Genomic DNA, 18949 nt, shown 5'->3' with positions numbered 1-18949 from the left:
ACTTTCCTCTGGCAGAGAGTTGGTGTCCATCTTTGGAAACTGCTAATCTTGAACTGATCAGCACATCTGAACGCCCTGGACTCACTAACCACTGTGGAACATCCTCTGTCCATGTGTTCTGAACAACATAGCAGAAGCTGGTTATTGGATCTCTGTATTTCCTTTTTTTTTCCACTTTTTAAATTTTTTTCAAATTTTATTATCATCATAATCTATATATTACATTGGATTACATATAACTTTACAGTGTATTCCATTGCTTTTTCAAAAGGGATTGCCATGCATGTCAGTCAGTACAGAGACATTCATCTCCCCACTTCATCATTCAATATCTTTTCAATGTTTTTCCCAGTCATTATTATTATTCTAATTATTTTTTTAAACAGTCAATCATTATTTCTCATTTTGCTTGTAAAAAGACTTTACACATCATGAAATACTCAGACTGGATGTCTGTATTTCTAATATTTCCTTGTAATAACAGTAAACTATGTCTCTAATGAAAGTTCTTATGGTTAGAAACCTCAATTTTGAATAAATCACCTTAAGATCGAATGAGTAAGAGAACTCAGTATGAGGGAAGATACTTTCTTAGATATGCCATTAGTGAGGAATTCAGAAAATGTTCTACTCCAAGCCCTTTTACAAAAGCATTTCTTTATTAATAAATCCTCTCTTTTTTATACGACAAAGAAAAAAGTTAGTATGATAACACACCAGAGTAGAATAGATCTATTTCATGTAATACAATAATTCTTTTTTTTTTTTTAAAGAAAGAGATTTTTGGTATTGTGTGTGTGTGCTTGCTGGAAAAACAGAGACAAAGAGACAGAAGCCAAGAAATACCACCCAGGGATGGACATGCTTCAATCCCTTCTCCTCCATTCTCCTCTCGGGATTTGGGGTATGCATATGGAAGGGCTCAGTGTGAGATTTAAGTGGCCAGGTCTAGGACTTGAACTGTGGTTGACTATTCAGGAGTCCAGTGGTGTAACCACTGAGTCATCTGCTGGTCCCAGTGATTCTGCTTTTAAAAAATTTCTTGTTCTTTAATTATCTGAAATGTTTTCCTCCTATTCCTCAAAATCTAATAGAAACAGACTTTGTGGGTAAAGATCTGTATTCAAATCCAAGCTCTATTGTTTACTAGTTTTATAATTTGGGAATTTTATGTTTTCAGCTCAACCTAAACTGCCCGGTGTATAAAACTGATACAAAAACCAATCCCTGTATAGGATCTTGATGAGATATAAATGCAGTCACATATGAATTTAGCAGAGTGAATAAGATTTTGGGTGTCTTTAATACCAATATATCTAACATCGCTCTAGAAAATTTTAAATAAATAAACTAATCTCAGTTATTTTCTCCTACCTTTTTGGAGCATCAGCCATGAAAAATATCTCTAATGAAATCCAATACTTTGACTCTGGTGTCTCTTAATTCAACCACACAGCTATCTTCCTGTACTTCAATTTCAGCAGTTACAGATGATGACAGCCAATCTCTTTGAGGTGCCCCCAGGGATCTCAACCATGGATTTCAAGTACGCACTGCCACATAGATTTCGAATTATGCCAATCTGAATTTGTGGGGAACTGATACACAAAGTTTAAAATGTAGACATTTAAAAGATCATACATGCCTCTCCCACTTACCTGAGAACACTGTTAAATCTGGTTTCAACCAAAGTCCAACATATCAATAATGTCAGAAACAGGTCTAGATTTTAGAGAGGTAGAATATTACAGATTCTGGTGTGACAGTTTTTGTTTAAATCCCAGCTCTGCCCCTTACTGAGCATGTGACCTTGGGCAAGCTACTAAACTCCCCCATGTCTGTATCCCCACAGGTAATGCCTCAGAAGAAAGTCCCTAGAAACACATGTATAGATCTTGTATTAAATGTACAGTGCAAGAGTGCCAGGTGCAACGCAAGCTCTACAAATAATAGCTCGGCTGTTATTTCTGACCTTCAATTAAGTATTCCTTCCAAACTCTCTCCTTACAGATGGTCTTAATGGAATCCTCAGAGAGCAAATGAATTAATATGTGTGGAGTTCTAGGGACTCTACAGATTATTCCCCCGAATACTTGCAAGGCATCCCAAAATAACAATACCCAAAATTTGATGATGTAGACTTGTAAAGTCCAGGAGGCCAGCCTAGATCTTTTCATTTCCTACACTCATTCTATTTTCGTGAATGGCTCTAAGTTCATTTATGCAGAGGATTTTAGATATGTTTGTTATACATATTTCAGTTTTTCCACACTTAATATTGTTATCAGAGTCAACTACTCATAAACAATATATTAGTGTTTATATCAAATATTTCATTATACATATGTATATATACATCTATGTATATATACAGTTTTTGGTATAGGGTGTATTTATGTATACGGTGTCCAAATATACAGAGAATCATTCTAGACTTTTTGAAAGAGGAAAAATCACATACATTATGATGTAGCTATTAATTTTAATGTAACAAATTAAAAATAATGAAAATCAAGACTTGGAAAGTACAAGAACATAAAAGTGTAAAACTACTTTTTTTTTAAGTTTTTGCTTTAGGGTGTGTGCTCTTACTAGAGAGAGACAAAGAGAAAACAAGCAAGAAATCATCCCTCTCCCCCCCCAGAGGGATGGCTATACGCAAATTCCTTCTCCTCTAGTCTCCTCCTGGGACCTAGGACATGTACATGAACCAGGCACGATTTCCAAGCTGCTGGGTTTGGGACTTGAACCACCCAGCTGAGCATGTGGAATCCAGCACCTTAACCTCCAGGGCATCTGCTGACCCAATTAAAAAAAATGAAAATCAAAAATAACTTCTACGATTAATGACCATAAAAGAATATAAAAAGGCAGCTACATTAGGGAGTTGATGATTATTTCTTAATATTTAACCTTCTTAATTATGCATTATTTTGGTAATGTAATCATGCTACTTAAGTTAAGTTTTTACTGATTGGCTGAAGATTACAAAGGATGAAAACTTTTTTTTTTTTTTTTTTTTTTTTAGAGGTTTTGCCTTAGGATGCATGTATTTGCAAGGGAGAGACAGACAGAAATAGTGAAAGGGAAAGTGAGAAATCATCCCCAAAGGGGATGTCTATGCTGCAATATTTTCTCCTCCATTTTCTGCCTGGGATCTTGGGTACACATGTACATGCACCTGGTGTGATTTTCAAGCCACAGGGTCTGGGTCTCTAACCACAGTTGGCCATGTGTGAATCCAGCAATGCCATCTGCTGGCCCTAAGAGGAAAGTAGTTTGCACGCTGCTTTACTAGTATCTATTATTTCTCCAAAAGGAAGGTCCTTCATGATTCAAGTGTGTTCTTTGGTGTGTATGTATTTGAATATTGTATCTCCGGTTTGCAATGCAATACAAGATATATATTATTTCCCTGTGTGGGTGAAGGTTGCGAACAGATTATAAAGGTAGGGATGAGCAGGTAACACCTCCTATTTATTCATCAAACATGAAAACTAAAGAAAGCATTGATTCTTATGATTATGTAACTGCAGAAGTAGCATGCCAGTCTAGTGTAACACAGAACAATTTTAGTATAAAAAAAAGTTTGTCATAGTTAATAAAAAGATTTTAGCAACAACAAACATGATTCTCTAGGAAGAAAATCTCAGAACTATTAAAAAAAAAAAACATAATAATCTTTTTATTTTTTTGAAGAAATTTTTGCTATAGGGCACATGTGCTCGCCAGAAAGACAGAGAGAGACAGAGAGACAGAAAGTAAGAAATCACCCCCCAGGGGGATGGCCACGCAACAATCCCTCCTCCTCCATTCTTCTCTTGGGATCTTGGGCATGCACACACACGCGCCGGGCGTGAGTTCAAGCCGCCGGATCCAGGACGCGAACTGTGGTCGACTACATGGGAGTTCAGTGACATAGCCATTACGCTAACTGCTAGTCCCAAATCATAATAGTCTCAATGGGATGTCTAAATTCCCTCTAGCTTTCCATTTTACTTGTATAAGAACATACTAATTTTAAAATGGTGGAAAACACAATTTAAAACTTCAAGTAGTCTGAAAGTCTTATATTTGCATTCCTTTTTAATTCCCATTGTTTGCCATAATAATGAGGATTAGATAAATACAAAGGGCCGTTATCAAGAGTCTACTCACATATTTACTACTCAGAATTGTCTCTACAAAGAAGCTTCTCTTGTCCTTTTAATGAAAATGGTAAAGACTTAAGGACAATAGCCTCTACCTTTCATAAAATCTTCATATAATAACCTTTTCTTTTTGGCTTAATTCTAAATAATAATTTAGATTTTTATGTAAACTGAACATAACTTCCACCATTATCTTAAACATGATTTGGAGATCTATATTAAGCATTCATGTGCTTTGGCTCACTGTTAATCGTTATTATAACCTTTTCCTCATCTTTTGATTGGGTATAATAAACTAGAATTGTATAAACATTTAATGATTAATGCTGTTTTCATATTTAAAGTAAACAGAATTTATTACTTTGTATCTCTTTATCTCTCATTTATTTTAAGCCTATGAATATAGACAGTTTTCAACCCAGACAAGATATGGCACTGAAGTTATTTGTGAACACTATTTCACTAAGAATTACTGCAAACTAATTGTGTCAACATATTCATGCTGAACATGTTTATTCAACAGAAAATTTCCTAAGTCGATCATATTCCACTGAAAATTTATTTTATCATTTTTATCCCTCCATTTACATATTAGAATTTTCAATGATTGTTTCCTGCTAAATATTTTTAAAAACAAGGTGCATTTATGAAAATAAAAATTTTCATTATGAAATTAGAAAAAAGGTGTGAGATAAGAATAATATTTCATTCACACAGATATTTCTTCTATTAAACAAATTACTTTAGATATTTTATTAACATTAATATTTGTTATATTTTACTTCTGGAGTTAGAATAATCTAATTTGAATTTTTCCAAGTAGGAATTGAACATCCAAAACATTATCGACGAGGAGTTCTTCTAAAAGCTAATTAAACTTTTTATTATGATGTACTTAAATTTTATATCCATAATTTCAATATAACACAACAGATCATTATGCATGGATGAAAAGTAGCACAGTAGGAGTTTATTATTGAAGCAGAAACAGATGAATAGGTCTGAAAACCCAAGAATAACTGTGAATTGTTAAATGCATGAGACTGTACTAGATTTGAGAAGAATAGAAACAGCAGTTGGCGTTACGGCATACGGCTATGTCACTGGACTCTCATGTAGTTGACCGTGGTTCGAGTCCCGGACCCAGTGGCTTTAACTCACACCAGGCACATGTGCATGCGTGCCCAAGATCCTGAGAGGAGAATGGAGGAGAAGGGATTATAGCATGGATATCTCCCTGGGGGGTGATTTCTCACTTTTTGTCTCTCTCTGTCTTTCTGGTAAGCATATGCACCCTATGGCAAAAACTTCTAAAAAAGGGAAGAAACAATCTGTCTAGATTATTTGTATTTCAGTGGAAGAATCATGCATAGATTCTTACATTTTGACAAGCTACCCATGAAAATAGTAGTACTATATTTTATCAAATTCCTAAAAACAAATAGAAAAAGAAAAAAAACTTTTTTTTTGAGAGGTTTTTGCTATAGGGCACGTGCGCTCGCCAGACAAACAGAGAGAGACATAGAGACAGAAAGCAAGAAATCACCCCCCAGGGGGGATGGTCACGCCGCAATCCCTTCTCCATTCTCCTCTTGGGATCTTGGGCACGCATGCACAAGCGCCCGGCGTGAGTTTAAAGCCACCGGGTCCAGGACTCCAACCGCGGTCGACTACTGGGAGTCCAGCGACATAGCCATTACGCCAACTGCTGGTTCTGAGAAAAAACTTTTTGAACTAAGATACAGAATAGGTAAGAATACTTTATTTTCCTTCAGTATTTGGAAAAAAGGCATAGGAAAATATTTAGATGTAAGCGGAAATTAAATCCCTGAAGGTCTGATGAAGGAAAAGATAAAAATAAACTAGTAAGAAAAATTTATGTTTGGATAGAAGGGGATGGCCAATGTGAATTCTCAGCTCATCATGGCAGTTTAAGGTGTGAGTGGGGGCAGGTTACAGTGTCAGAGTCCAGCATTCCATAGTGCCTTCAAATGGAGATGTATTTTTCACTGGAGAAATAGGCAGTATTCAGAATGCTTAAGAAGCAAGATTCAGAGAGGTCCTTCCTTTTTGACAAACCATTCATCCATTAATTCATGGGATCAGAGAGAAAGACAGATGGGGAGAGAGAGAGAATTGCTGCCCCCTTGTAGCTTTGTAGCTTACATTCCAGTTGGAGTAAGTACATTGCTTTGCCCTTTGGGTGAAGAAAGGAAAAATGACTACAAAGTGGAATCACTTGGAGGGTCTTTTCAGGACAGATGTGTTTTGAGTCATAATGAGGGAGGATGACTCAAACTATTTGCATGCTGAAAAGTGCTGCATGCTTTTCCTGTTGCGCTTATCACCATTCTGGGCAATGGCATGTAATTATAATGGGCAGAAATAGAAAGCCTGCAGATGGATGAGATTCTAGGACTGGCTGGCACAGGAGCAAAGTCTCCATGAGTGTAGAATGGTGCTAGATATGTTAGTTTCCTAGGGTGACATAATGAAGTGCCACCACTGGGGGCTTAGTATGACAGAAACTTATTCTTCCACAGTTCTGGAGGCTATGAGCCCAGTATTATTGTGTCAAAAAGGCTGTACTCCCTTTGAGAGTTGGGGTTGAAGTCTTCCTTGTCTTTGAGCATGTGATTGTAGCTTTAGGACCTGCGTGTCCTTTGCCTTCCATCTGCATCATTCCAGTCTCTTCCCTCTGTGTGTGTCTTCATGACTTTCTGCCCTCTGTCACTTTCTTTGTGTAATGACACCAGTCACATAGAATTAAGGGCACAGTCTACTTCAGTGTGACCTCATCTTAACTAACTACATCTGGTGAGGACCCATTTCCAAGTAAGATAATATTTGCCTAGGGGTTAAGATCTCAACATCTCATTTTGGAAAATGCAATGAAACTCATAACACTAAGGAAGCCAAAATTTTGGCAAATCTACAGTTTCTTTAGTTAGGTCATAGTTAGATTGGCCAGAAGGAGTAGAACAAGAGTGATATTTCAAATAAGATCGTTAAGAGAAAAGAATGAGAGATATTGTTTATCAAAGTAAAAGTTGTCACTTTTATATGATTAAGAGAACTTTCAAAACAAGAATAGTTTTTACAAACTTAATTTTCAGTGAATCAAATAAATGAAGTTTATTCTTCATCTTTTAGTAAATTTTTGAGTGTTTTAAAAACAAAAACTTTATTCAGTTCATTCAAAACACATTGACAAAATAAATTTCAGTTGCAATTTCACATGTACTCAAAATAAAATGATATTTAGAACAATGGCTTACAAATTAATGAAAAACTACAAGTTTGCAAAAGATTGTAAACATTTTGCATCCTACGCAGACCCTTCTGTTAGGCAAAGTGCTCTACTGATGACAGATAAATTACAAATATACACTGCTATCAACTACTTTAGACAATACAGAGAAAGGTCTTCATGACTTTCTGCCCTCTGTCACTTTCTTTGTGTAATGACACCAGTCACATAGAATTAAGGGCACAGTCTACTTCAGTGTGACCTCATCTTAACTAACTACATCTGGTGAGGACCCATTTCCAAGTAAGATAATATTTGCCTAGGGGTTAAGATCTCAACATCTCATTTTGGAAAATGCAATGAAACTCATAACACTAAGGAAGCCAAAATTTTGGCAAATCTACAGTTTCTTTAGTTAGGTCATAGTTAGATTGGCCAGAAGGAGTAGAACAAGAGTGATATTTCAAATAAGATCGTTAAGAGAAAAGAATGAGAGATATTGTTTATCAAAGTAAAAGTTGTCACTTTTATATGATTAAGAGAACTTTCAAAACAAGAATAGTTTTTACAAACTTAATTTTCAGTGAATCAAATAAATGAAGTTTATTCTTCATCTTTTAGTAAATTTTTGAGTGTTTTAAAAACAAAAACTTTATTCAGTTCATTCAAAACACATTGACAAAATAAATTTCAGTTGCAATTTCACATGTACTCAAAATAAAATGATATTTAGAACAATGGCTTACAAATTAATGAAAAACTACAAGTTTGCAAAAGATTGTAAACATTTTGCATCCTACGCAGACCCTTCTGTTAGGCAAAGTGCTCTACTGATGACAGATAAATTACAAATATACACTGCTATCAACTACTTTAGACAATACAGAGAAAGGTTTGGATTTGTTTTTCTCTTGTAAATGAAAGTTTATCATTTATAATCTGTTTTCTTTTATTTTTTGTTTCACACACACTATCCACCATCATCTCTATCAACCACTTTCCAATTTTTCGGTTTTCTTAAGCATGTCACATTTTTTAGTTCCACAACTTCCTTTCTCTCTATAGTTTCAAAGTTTTCTTTAAGTTATACAGGACTACCTTTTAACAGATGGAAACATGCCTTCGAACTCTTCAAATTGCCATAATTCTTAAGTAGTAACTGAGCAACATTTTTCCCCCTTTGTCCTCTAATTCTAGCACATTATTTTCATTTCTTTTCTCATTTTATATTTAATCAATAAAATCCATTTGCATAGATATAGTTTGATTGCTCTAGTTTCAATTTGAGTCAACAAAGTTGCGCTAAGTGGTAGTCAGGACTTGTGCGATGATTAAAAATACAGACTCTGAAGCCAGAACGCCCGGTTTCAAATCCCTGCTCTTTTATTTTCTTGCTTTCCAATGGTGGTCATTCTATTTAACTGCTACTGCCCTTACTATCTCATCATGAAAAAGGGATAACAACAGTGCTTACCTGGTAGGAAGATCTCTAGAATTAAGTGGGTCAATATATATGAAATATTAAGAATAATGGGAAAAGAAAGTACTATAAAAGTATAAACTATTATCATTATTAATGAATAAATTGGTATTGAAATACAACATTTGTACTTTAGGGATCTTTCTCATCTATAATAGTTTAGAATAGATGATGTTATGGGAATCCGGGATTGGATCCCGTTTCTGCCACTTATTAGCTATGTAAACCTAGACTAGATAAGGAAATTCTGTAATATGGTTTCATGTCCTGCCAATTAGGACTACTGTACCCCATGAGCATTTAGCAAATTTGAGTAATACACTCCAACACATAGTTGGTCACTAGAGATCTTTCAGTACTGTTAATTTCTTTCCCTTTGTTTTATTTAAAATAAACTTTAGGCAGTGAGGAAAAGGAACTAGAGACACTGAAGTTTGGAGACTAACAGACCACTTGAAAAGTTACTGTGATAGCAAAAGATCGCCTAAGAAAAGGGCCAGAATAAAGAGCCAGTGGAAGAAGAAATGGAAAGAGGGAGAATAGGGGAAAAAATTAGTACATTCTTGGTAAATGCTTACAGTAGAGTTAATGAGAAAAGCAGAAATGAGTGATTACTCAATGGCTTCTGCAAAAGAAGTTTTTAGGACAACATGCTCTTTGCTATGCATATTTATGTTAGTCCATATATGGTATTATCATCATTGCTACTACTACCGCCTGAAACACAGCATTTCTCTACCCTTCTAAATCATCAGACCTATACTTCTATAAAAGTATTTTTTTCTTCTGTTGCTTTCATTTCATTAATTGTTCCTACTTTTTTTTTTTTGGAGAGATTTTCACTGTAGGGCGCGTGCGCTCGCCAGACAGACAAAGAGAGACATAGAGACAGAAAGCGAGAAATCACTCCCCAGGGGGGATGGTCACGCCGCAATCCCTTCTCCTCCACTCTCCTCTCGGGATCTTGGGCACGCACGCACACGCGCACAGCATGAGTTTTAAGCCACCGGGTCCGGGACACGAACCGCGGTCGACTACGTGGGAGTCCAGCGACATAGCCATTACGCTAACTGCTGGTTCCCAATTGTTCCTACTTTTGATATTATCAATCAGTTATGTTTTTTTGCAACTGGAGAGAAACATTTTAATGTAACTACAAAAAAGAAAATACAAATATAGAGGCCATTTATGAAGCATTTTTCTATATGATAGTTCATTATACTCTAGGCTGTATTGTGTTTATCATTTTGACTATGAGTAGCATCACAAAATAATTCCTTCAGAGAATTTTTCTTTTTTTATTGGGAATAAAATAATTTATTCTACACTAGTCATTAAAATATAAGTAATATACCTCTAATAGGCAGACTTAAAGGCATATAGATTTTATTTTTATGTACTTTCAAAGCTGTTATACACAGTTCCACAGTCCAGGTGGTCAATTTCCTCTCCTCAAGGTTGGAAAGCACTTCCCATATGGACTTTAGAAGGAACATTAACTAATTTTTAACTCTTTTTTCCTTCTTTAGAAGCTTGTTTTGGTCTAGCAGCAAACTGAACCATGCTAGGTCTTAGAAAAAGAGCATATCCATTAGCTTTCTTTAAGGCTTTTGCTGCAGCTTTTTCGTTTGGAAATCCAATGAAAGTTTGTCTTTCATGTGACCTTCTTTCATCAAGCATATATCAAACTTGATCTAGTGTGCTTCTTATGAAAAGTCTACATATCTTCCAAAAATAAATTTAGAGTCCTTTTCTTGAACATGTTTAAATTCCTTACATAGATTCTACAGTTTGGTTCACCAGGTACATAACTTCTAAAAATAGAAAGTGTTTCCATTTCTTCTCTAGAAATGTTGCCTTTTCTAATTCTCTTCTCGAAATACATTTTCATGGCATTTATCGGCGTCTTTAATCTCCTCCACGATGTTCATATTAGGTTGTGGGTATATTTTTTCAAATCCTGTATTGGATGCATCAACTCTAACAGCAGGTAAATCACAATGTTTTTTTTTTTTCCTCTCACAATTTTGTTCCTTCTTTAAATCTTTATTAAATGCAGTTGGCATGTAAGAAGCTTATGGAATTCAACTTTTTTAACTACCTACATGTTGTGGTTGGCCAAAACATCCGAAATACATTTTCATGGCATTTATCGGCGTCTTTAATCTCCTCCACGATGTTCATATTAGGTTGTGGGTATATTTTTTCAAATCCTGTATTGGATGCATCAACTCTAACAGCAGGTAAATCACAATGTTTTTTTTTTTTCCTCTCACAATTTTGTTCCTTCTTTAAATCTTTATTAAATGCAGCTGGCATGTCAGTAGCTATATGGAATTCAACTTTTTTAACTACCTACATGTTGTGGTTGGCCAAAACATCCAAAGGGGATGGTACAGGATGGGAATGACTGTGTGATGCAGATGTTGTTATATTCAACATATTCTTAATTTTTTTTTTCTCACATGGTGCTGCTTTATTATGTTTTGTCTTCTGGGCTGAAGATTTGTTATTTCTATTAGTTTGGTCATTCTCTGCTGGTCTTCATCATCTCTGCTTTCATATTCTGAATTTTTACTGGATAATTCCTCACCCTTATCTGGCAAAGCAGGTTCCTCAGGTGACTGAAGAAACCAGGTTCCTTAGGTGGGTGGAAGAGGAGCGTGCAGTGACATGTGGCCTTCATACATGAAAGATTGTGCTGTTAATTGGCCCGGAAGGAGTGGAAAAATTTATTTTATTCTTGAGATGAAGCACCCAAACACAGAATTTGGGCACACTTGCTAAAGCATTTGTTTGCTAAATTATGCTTATAGATGGTAGGTACATATATTTGAGGCCTGAACCTAGAGGACAAGTCAGCCTGTGGTTTGGTGCCACTCCATTTTCTATCATTAAACAACCAAGTTTTTCTTTTCTTTGTCATCTTCCACAGGTTCATCAGACCTTTTCTTTTTCTTACTGCTTGAAGTTTGACATGGATAATGAACTCTATCTTGCTCTTTCACAAATTCAACACCTAAAGTATGGCCTACAACCTTCAGCTGATGGAGTCTTGTCAATGCCTTTAGAGCTACTTTTTCTTTAGGGGAAGTAGCAAAAGCTGTATGTTTCCGTCGCCCCCTGTCTGAGAGGACATGCACTGACTGGGCCTTGAATTATTTCAGCAAATCTTTCTTCTTGGTGGTCAGCTCCACTGGCAGGTGCCTCGCCGGAGCAAACATTTCTTTATGTTAGTTATTACACATGAAAAAAGATGCAGAAAAACGACTTGAAAAACATAACATACAGGTAGTATATTATATTATCTAATATATCTGAAATAAATGAATAAAATATATACCTGTATATAACCTGATCAGACTTCTACTCATATCTCTAAAATGAAATAATACTTACAGAATATAATTAAAAAGGGACCAGCAAAAGGTGTAACGGTTGTGCCACTGGGCTCCCATGTAGCCAACTATGGTTCAAGTCTCATACCCGGCTTAAAATTCATGCCAGGAGCATATGCACGCGTGTCCCAAATCCTGAAAACAGAAGGGATTGTGGAATGGCCATCCCTCCTGGGAGGTGATTTCTTAATTTCTATATGTCTCTCTGTCTCTCCAGTGAGCACAAATGCCCTATAGAAAAAAACCTCTCTCTAAAAAAAAAAAAAATTTGTATATATACACACACACACATGCACACACTTACACAAATAAAAACAAATCTCTAACTCTATAATATTCTGTTAACAGAATTTGGTAACATAGTAATTTGTATGCAATAAATGGTTTATATTTAACATATAAAAATTAAAAATTCATAATTGTACTTATTTCTATAAAAAAAGGAATATTGTAATTATAATCAGTACTTCATCAGCCATGAAAAACTGTTGAAGATGTATGCTATTTTAATATCTCGCCTTCTCCTTTTAATAGGGAAAATATTCATAGCATATATTATTGAAGATACAAAAGAATTAAAGAATCTCGGCAAAACTTTTATTTAATTAGTCTAAGGTCTAAATAAAACAAACAACTATATTAATATTAGCATAACAGTGATGATATTCAAGGCAACTCATTAGTGAAATTTGAATTCTAATCTTCCTGTGAGATTAAATTATACTAAACAAGAACTAGACTAGTCTTTCATTAAGTACTTTCAGCATCTGTAATATGAACGAAGGATTTAAAAGTCACTGAAGTTTCAATACCACGCTATCAGATTCTCAGAACGTACAGAGGAATCGCTTCGGTTGTGATTATCATGATTGTTCTAAACAGAACCCAGTAGATGGCAGTAGACTGTTGCAGAGTCATCCGGAAGACAGAAATAAATTACACATTGTTAGTATACACAGGCGGCAAGAGCATCTAACAAAGAGCAACTTATTCTAGTCTTGCACGCATTCCATATTCCTAAGTACACTATACTTTATCCTTGCTTCGTAACAGTCCTCATACGTTCCTGAACACTACAAACACATTATGCTCATTTCACATAGGATAGTAACAATTCATCTTAATTTAATCTCAATGATAATTAAGAGATGGTTCCGAATGATTAAAAGAAATATTAACTTTTAGAGTATCTATTCATTTAGTTGGAAAAAGTAGAAATAAATTTAGAGAAGACAACAATTTACAATAGAAACCTGCATAATCAGGTATCATAAAACAGGAGTTTTAGATGTGGTTAGTCTTCCTCAACTGTGTAGTTGAGTGAGCTAATCATTAAACATCTTTTTTTTTTTCTTTTTTTGAAGAAGATTTTGCTACAGGGCACGTGAGTTCGCCAGAAAGACAGAGAGAAAGAAAGCAAGAAATCACCCCCCAGCGGGGATGGCCATACCACAACCCCTTCTCCCCCATTCTCCTCTCGGAATCTTGGGCACGCATGCACACACGCCCAGCATGAGTTTCAGCTGCCGGGTCTGGGACTTGAACCATGATCGACCACATGGGAGTCCAGCTATATAGCCATTACGCTAACTGCTGGTCCTGTCATTAAACATTTCTGTACCTTGATTTATTTTTCTCTAAAATAGTGATCACAAAAGGCCCCTAACAAAACTCAAACTCCGTGTGCATTAAAAAAAAAAAAGTGTATATAAAAGTGACAGCAAAACACTATGCAAATTTAATATATAATTATTTTCATCAGTATGGAAACCAAAGAATGGAGATTTTAAAAAGCTAATTTGTTCAAAGGCATCAAATACCTCAGTGGAACTGAAATAAAGACAGAGGGGAAAAGTCAACAGATTTGATGCTTTAAAAATTACTTTTGAGTAGATCTTGAATCACATGCCATTTTGACATAGAAGAAGTTTGCCTTCCCATTGTTCTTGTGGTATGGTACAGTGCACACAGGCTTCAAAGTCAGACTAACTGGGTTCATAACTCACTGTCCAAGGGTGTGACCTTGGGTAAATCACTGCAATCTCTGTGTCTTTATATGTTTACCTCTATAATGGGCAGAACAACAAGATCTCCTTCAACTTGAAAAAAAAAAAATCCTCGTCAGAATCGTTCTCTATAATGGAGGTGACATCTACTTATTTTACCATGACCTTCAAATTAGAGAATATTTATACAAGATGTAGACCTGGGACCAGCAGATGGTATAATGATTATGTTGCTGGACTCCCATGTAGTCAACCACGGTTTGAGTCCCAGACCAAGCAGCTTAAAACACACCAGTACGTGTATGTGTATGTCCAAAATCCAGAGAGGAGAATGGAAGAGAAGACTGTGGCATGGCCATCACCCTGTGGGGGGAGGGGTGGTCTCTCCTTCTCTCTGTCTCTCTAGCCAGTACACATGCCCTCTAGTGAGAAGCTTTAAAAATAAAGATATATAGAGCTTATGTAATGCCCTTTCTATTGGCTATTTCAATCACCATTTTGTCTTATAACTGTTGGCACCCACACAGAAGATACATCCAACTGCCTGATTCTCAGATAACACATCCAAGAATCGCTTTCAAACAGAAGGAAGAATTCCTTTTGTGGCCACAGATAAAGGAAGAAACACACATAAGACCTGGGAAGTCTCTTGGCATTTTTCCTATTCTTCAGACAAAAAGAGGCTGTCCTATTTTTCACCATAAGTAAAAAATTTCGTAAGTCTGTTATTGTTCTAATGTCCTTTTTTCAAAATACACACGTTGTTATGTTTTCCTCAAATGTGCATGGATTTGTCTAGCTCATCCTGTCTTTTCTCATTCCATTTATCATTTGAAAATGGCCTTTCAAGTTTAGAGTATTATCAGAGGCTGAGGAAGAGAGAAAATTTATGTGGATCTATGTGAAAGTAACTAATCCATTTACAAAACACTTCAGTAGCTCAATTAAATTATGAGTCGCTTAAACATAATGGGAGAGACAATTCAACTCTAAGCAAATATCTAAAAGCTATGTATGTAATGCTAAAGTTGGGCATTCACGCATATTGTAATTTTAAGTTAATGCACAATTCGTATATCAGTCTATATGTTCGTTTATATACAGTTATTCTGAATTAATGTATATACTTTCACGCAGATTGTTTTTATGTTTGTAAATTTGCTCCTTTTGTGATAAACATGTTTGACTCTTTGTTATCCAACTAGAACATAAAAATAAGATAAAAATAGGACATATAGGGGTCAGCATTTGGTGTAGTGCTTATGCTTCTGTACTCTCATGTGTTTGACAGTGGCTCAAGTCCTGTACCCAGTGGCTTGAAACTCGTGCTGGGCGTGTGTGTGTGTACCTCAAATCCCAGGACAATAGAAGAGAAGGGATTGTGATATGGCAATGCTCCCTGGGGTGTGATTTCTCACTTTCTCTTTCTCTCTCCTCTCTGGTTAGTGTACATATCCTATGGCAAAAATCTTTAATAATAATAATAATAATAATAAACCACATAGGACATAATTTTCTAAATAGTCCTATACATCTGCCTTTTCTATGTAAAATAATCTCGTCTCTACTAAACAGGGACCACTTACTTTACTAAATATTAATATTCCTAATGTAAAATTATCTCAAGAGATCGTTTAATTTAGTAATTTAGGCCTCTATCCTAAAATGAAACATTTACATTACTAGAATTGAACAGAAATAAATTGATGCAATAATTAGAACTGTTATGTAGTGGGGCTATGAAATAACTTTTCCTTCCTCCTTACTGGAAGCCAGTGATAACTCATTAATTATGAACAAAGGGATTCCTTGGTGATTCCAGAGTTCCTTCCTTGACTTCTGCAGATTTTTTGGTCCACACTCCTCTTCCTTGTTGGGAGTTGCTTGTGCTCAGAGAGACACATCTGTTCCCACAGAGGGAACATTTACCTTCCCATCAGGAGCACTGCAATTGTTCTATTTTTCTGAAGAATAAGTAGGTTATACTCTATTTCTCAAGATCAGAACTTAAGGTTTATTTTTGCTCCCCAAAGAAGCCTTATCTTCTAAACCAGTTATCAAGCTATCTCTATTTATTTCACTTCCTTTTTCAAAAAAAGAATTATTTAATTTTATTTATTGTCATTATTATTTTTAATTTGTTACAGGGTACATGAATTCACAGAGAGAAAGAGACAAAGAGAGAAAGCAACCACCAGCTCTGGGACTTGAACCATGGCGTGCCATGTAAGAATCTTGTGCTTTAACCATCATGCCACCTACTGGCCCCTCTATCTCACTTCTTAATCTAGTGCTCAATTGTTTCTGAACTTAAGCAGGAAAAAAAAGTTATTAAACTCTAAAAAATTCCAACAATTAAAAAATGCAAATATTTGTTTAGAAATACAGAAATATGCAGTAGAAATGAAAAGATATAGCTAAAATACTCTAACCTCAGGTAACAAGAAAAACTTAATTCGATTAATAATGTTTCATTTCAGGCTAGTAAACTTGTTAATTGGGCCAGCTCTGTGACTCAGTGGTAATGTGCAGCTCAAGAGAAGCAGGATCTCACATGGCAACTGTGGGGTAATTCTGAACCTGGTCAGCCTGAAACATGCCAGGAATGCATGGGGCAATGCGCTTGAGTGCCCAGGATCTGACAGGTTGAAAGACTGGAGGGAGGGAGTCACAGCATGACCAGACCTAGAGGAGGGTGTTCCTTTCTCTCACTCCCATGTGCATGTGCACAGTCCCCATCATAAATTAAAAAAAGGGAATGTAACTCAGTCTTCAAAATACTTCTGCAGTTTCTGTGTAAAAACTGAACAACTTTCACTTGGTTCTGTTTCCTCTGTTATGAGCAGGGCTTTGTTAATTTTGGGTGAAGTGAGAATTTAAATCCAACAAATTTTAGTAAAAAACAGAATAGCTTCTTTTTTGAAGTACAGACTGAAATTGGATTTTTCACTCTTTGTACCATGAAATTTCCCATTTTAAAAGAAGTACAAAGGGGGCCAGCAGGTGGTACAGAGGTTAAGGTGGCTGCATCTTGGTCCTGGACTCCGTGGCTTGAAAACATACCCGGTACATGTGCAAATGTGCCCAAAATTCCAAGAGGAGAATAGAGAAGAAACTGGTGTAGCCATCATCCTCCCTGGGGTGATTTCTCACTTTCTCTTTGTCTGTCTCTCTCTAGTGAGTGCACATAACCCATGGCAAACTAAAAAAGAAAAAGAAAAAAAAAGAAAAAGAAAAGAAAGAAAAAAAGAAAAAGGTGTTAAGTATGTAAACTATTTAATGACTGAGGTTGAGAGCTTATAGTCTACCTAAAAGCTAGATCTATTGCTTTTCACTTTAATTAGCAAACATACTAATAAATCAGAGACAGCCTGGGTCATCATCATTTCAGTTTGGAAGGTGTGTTCTCAGATAATGTATCCACACTGACCTAGTCTATGAGAAAGATTAATCTCTTTAAATCATTCCCATAGCACAGATTCGCACATCAGCCAAATGTAATAAATTAATTATGGGTAAAATTCAAGTGTCATTCCTTATTAAATCAATGCTCTAAAAACCCTTCCTAAATTTCTTAATCAGTAGACACGAACAATTAACATCTAATTAGTCATCCATCATACTTACTCGAAATGTTTTAAAAGGAAAATTAAAGATTTTGCTCATAAAGATTTTACTGAAAATGTGATTGTGTCCTTTTCTACTTCCTTATTCATCATTCACTGTCTCGAGGCCTACTTACTAAAGTGATTGTTTTTAACTGGAAATCTATTGACTAAAATTAATAAGAAATTCCATTGTTTTACGGCTCCACATGACCTTATTGACAATTAGTCCAATCAATAGCTTTACAGAGGAGAAAATTGAAATCAAGGGGGTTTAACTTGATAAAGCACAGTTGTTTATTGGAAGGGTGAGTATTGGAGGCCAGGTCTCAAGGCAATGTGCCTCTTCTTGCACCTTTTTTTTTTTCCTTTATAGCTTTAAAAGGACATTTTAATGCTTTCAACCTACTTCATAAGATCACTCAGTTGCCTATTTCTGTTGTTTTGTGAACATAATCAGTAACAGCTTACCTTCTGTTTTAGCAAATCTGAATAACTTCATTATAAATGTAATAATGGTGCTGGTAATGATGATGACAACTTGCAAGGTAGATGATATTTACTGTACAAATTTATTTCAGTATTAAATTAAGGAATTCCCTAAAATGCCTGGCATTCACCACATGACCTTATTGACAATTAGTCCAATCAATAGCTTTACAGAGGAGAAAATTGAAATCAAGGGGGTTTAACTTGATAAAGCACAGTTGTTTATTGGAAGGGTGAGTATTGGAGGCCAGGTCTCAAGGCAATGTGCCTCTTCTTGCACCTTTTTTTTTTTTCCTTTATAGCTTTAAAAGGACATTTTAATGCTTTCAACCTACTTCATAAGATCACTCAGTTGCCTATTTCTGTTGTTTTGTGAACATAATCAGTAACAGCTTACCTTCTGTTTTAGCAAATCTGAATAACTTCATTATAAATGTAATAATGGTGCTGGTAATGATGATGACAACTTGCAAGGTAGATGATATTTACTGTACAAATTTATTTCAGTATTAAATTAAGGAATTCCCTAAAATGCCTGGCATTCATCTATGGAAAATTTAAGTGCTCATT

At 35.5% G+C, this 18949-nt stretch overlaps 1 pseudogene; it reads right to left on the bottom strand.

Annotated features, from left to right (window-relative positions):
- Positions 1-10978: 10978 nt before the first annotated feature.
- LOC102471281 (RNA-binding region-containing protein 3 pseudogene) lies at positions 10979-12105 on the bottom strand (annotated as a pseudogene).
- Between the last annotated feature and the right edge of the window lie 6844 nt (positions 12106-18949).

This window comes from Tupaia chinensis, unplaced genomic scaffold (assembly GCF_000334495.1).
Source record: "Tupaia chinensis unplaced genomic scaffold, TupChi_1.0 Scaffold000382_1, whole genome shotgun sequence".
Lineage (NCBI taxonomy): Eukaryota > Metazoa > Chordata > Mammalia > Scandentia > Tupaiidae > Tupaia > Tupaia belangeri.
Note: the sequence above shows the minus strand (reverse complement) of the source record. Positions and strands in the feature narration are given on the sequence as shown.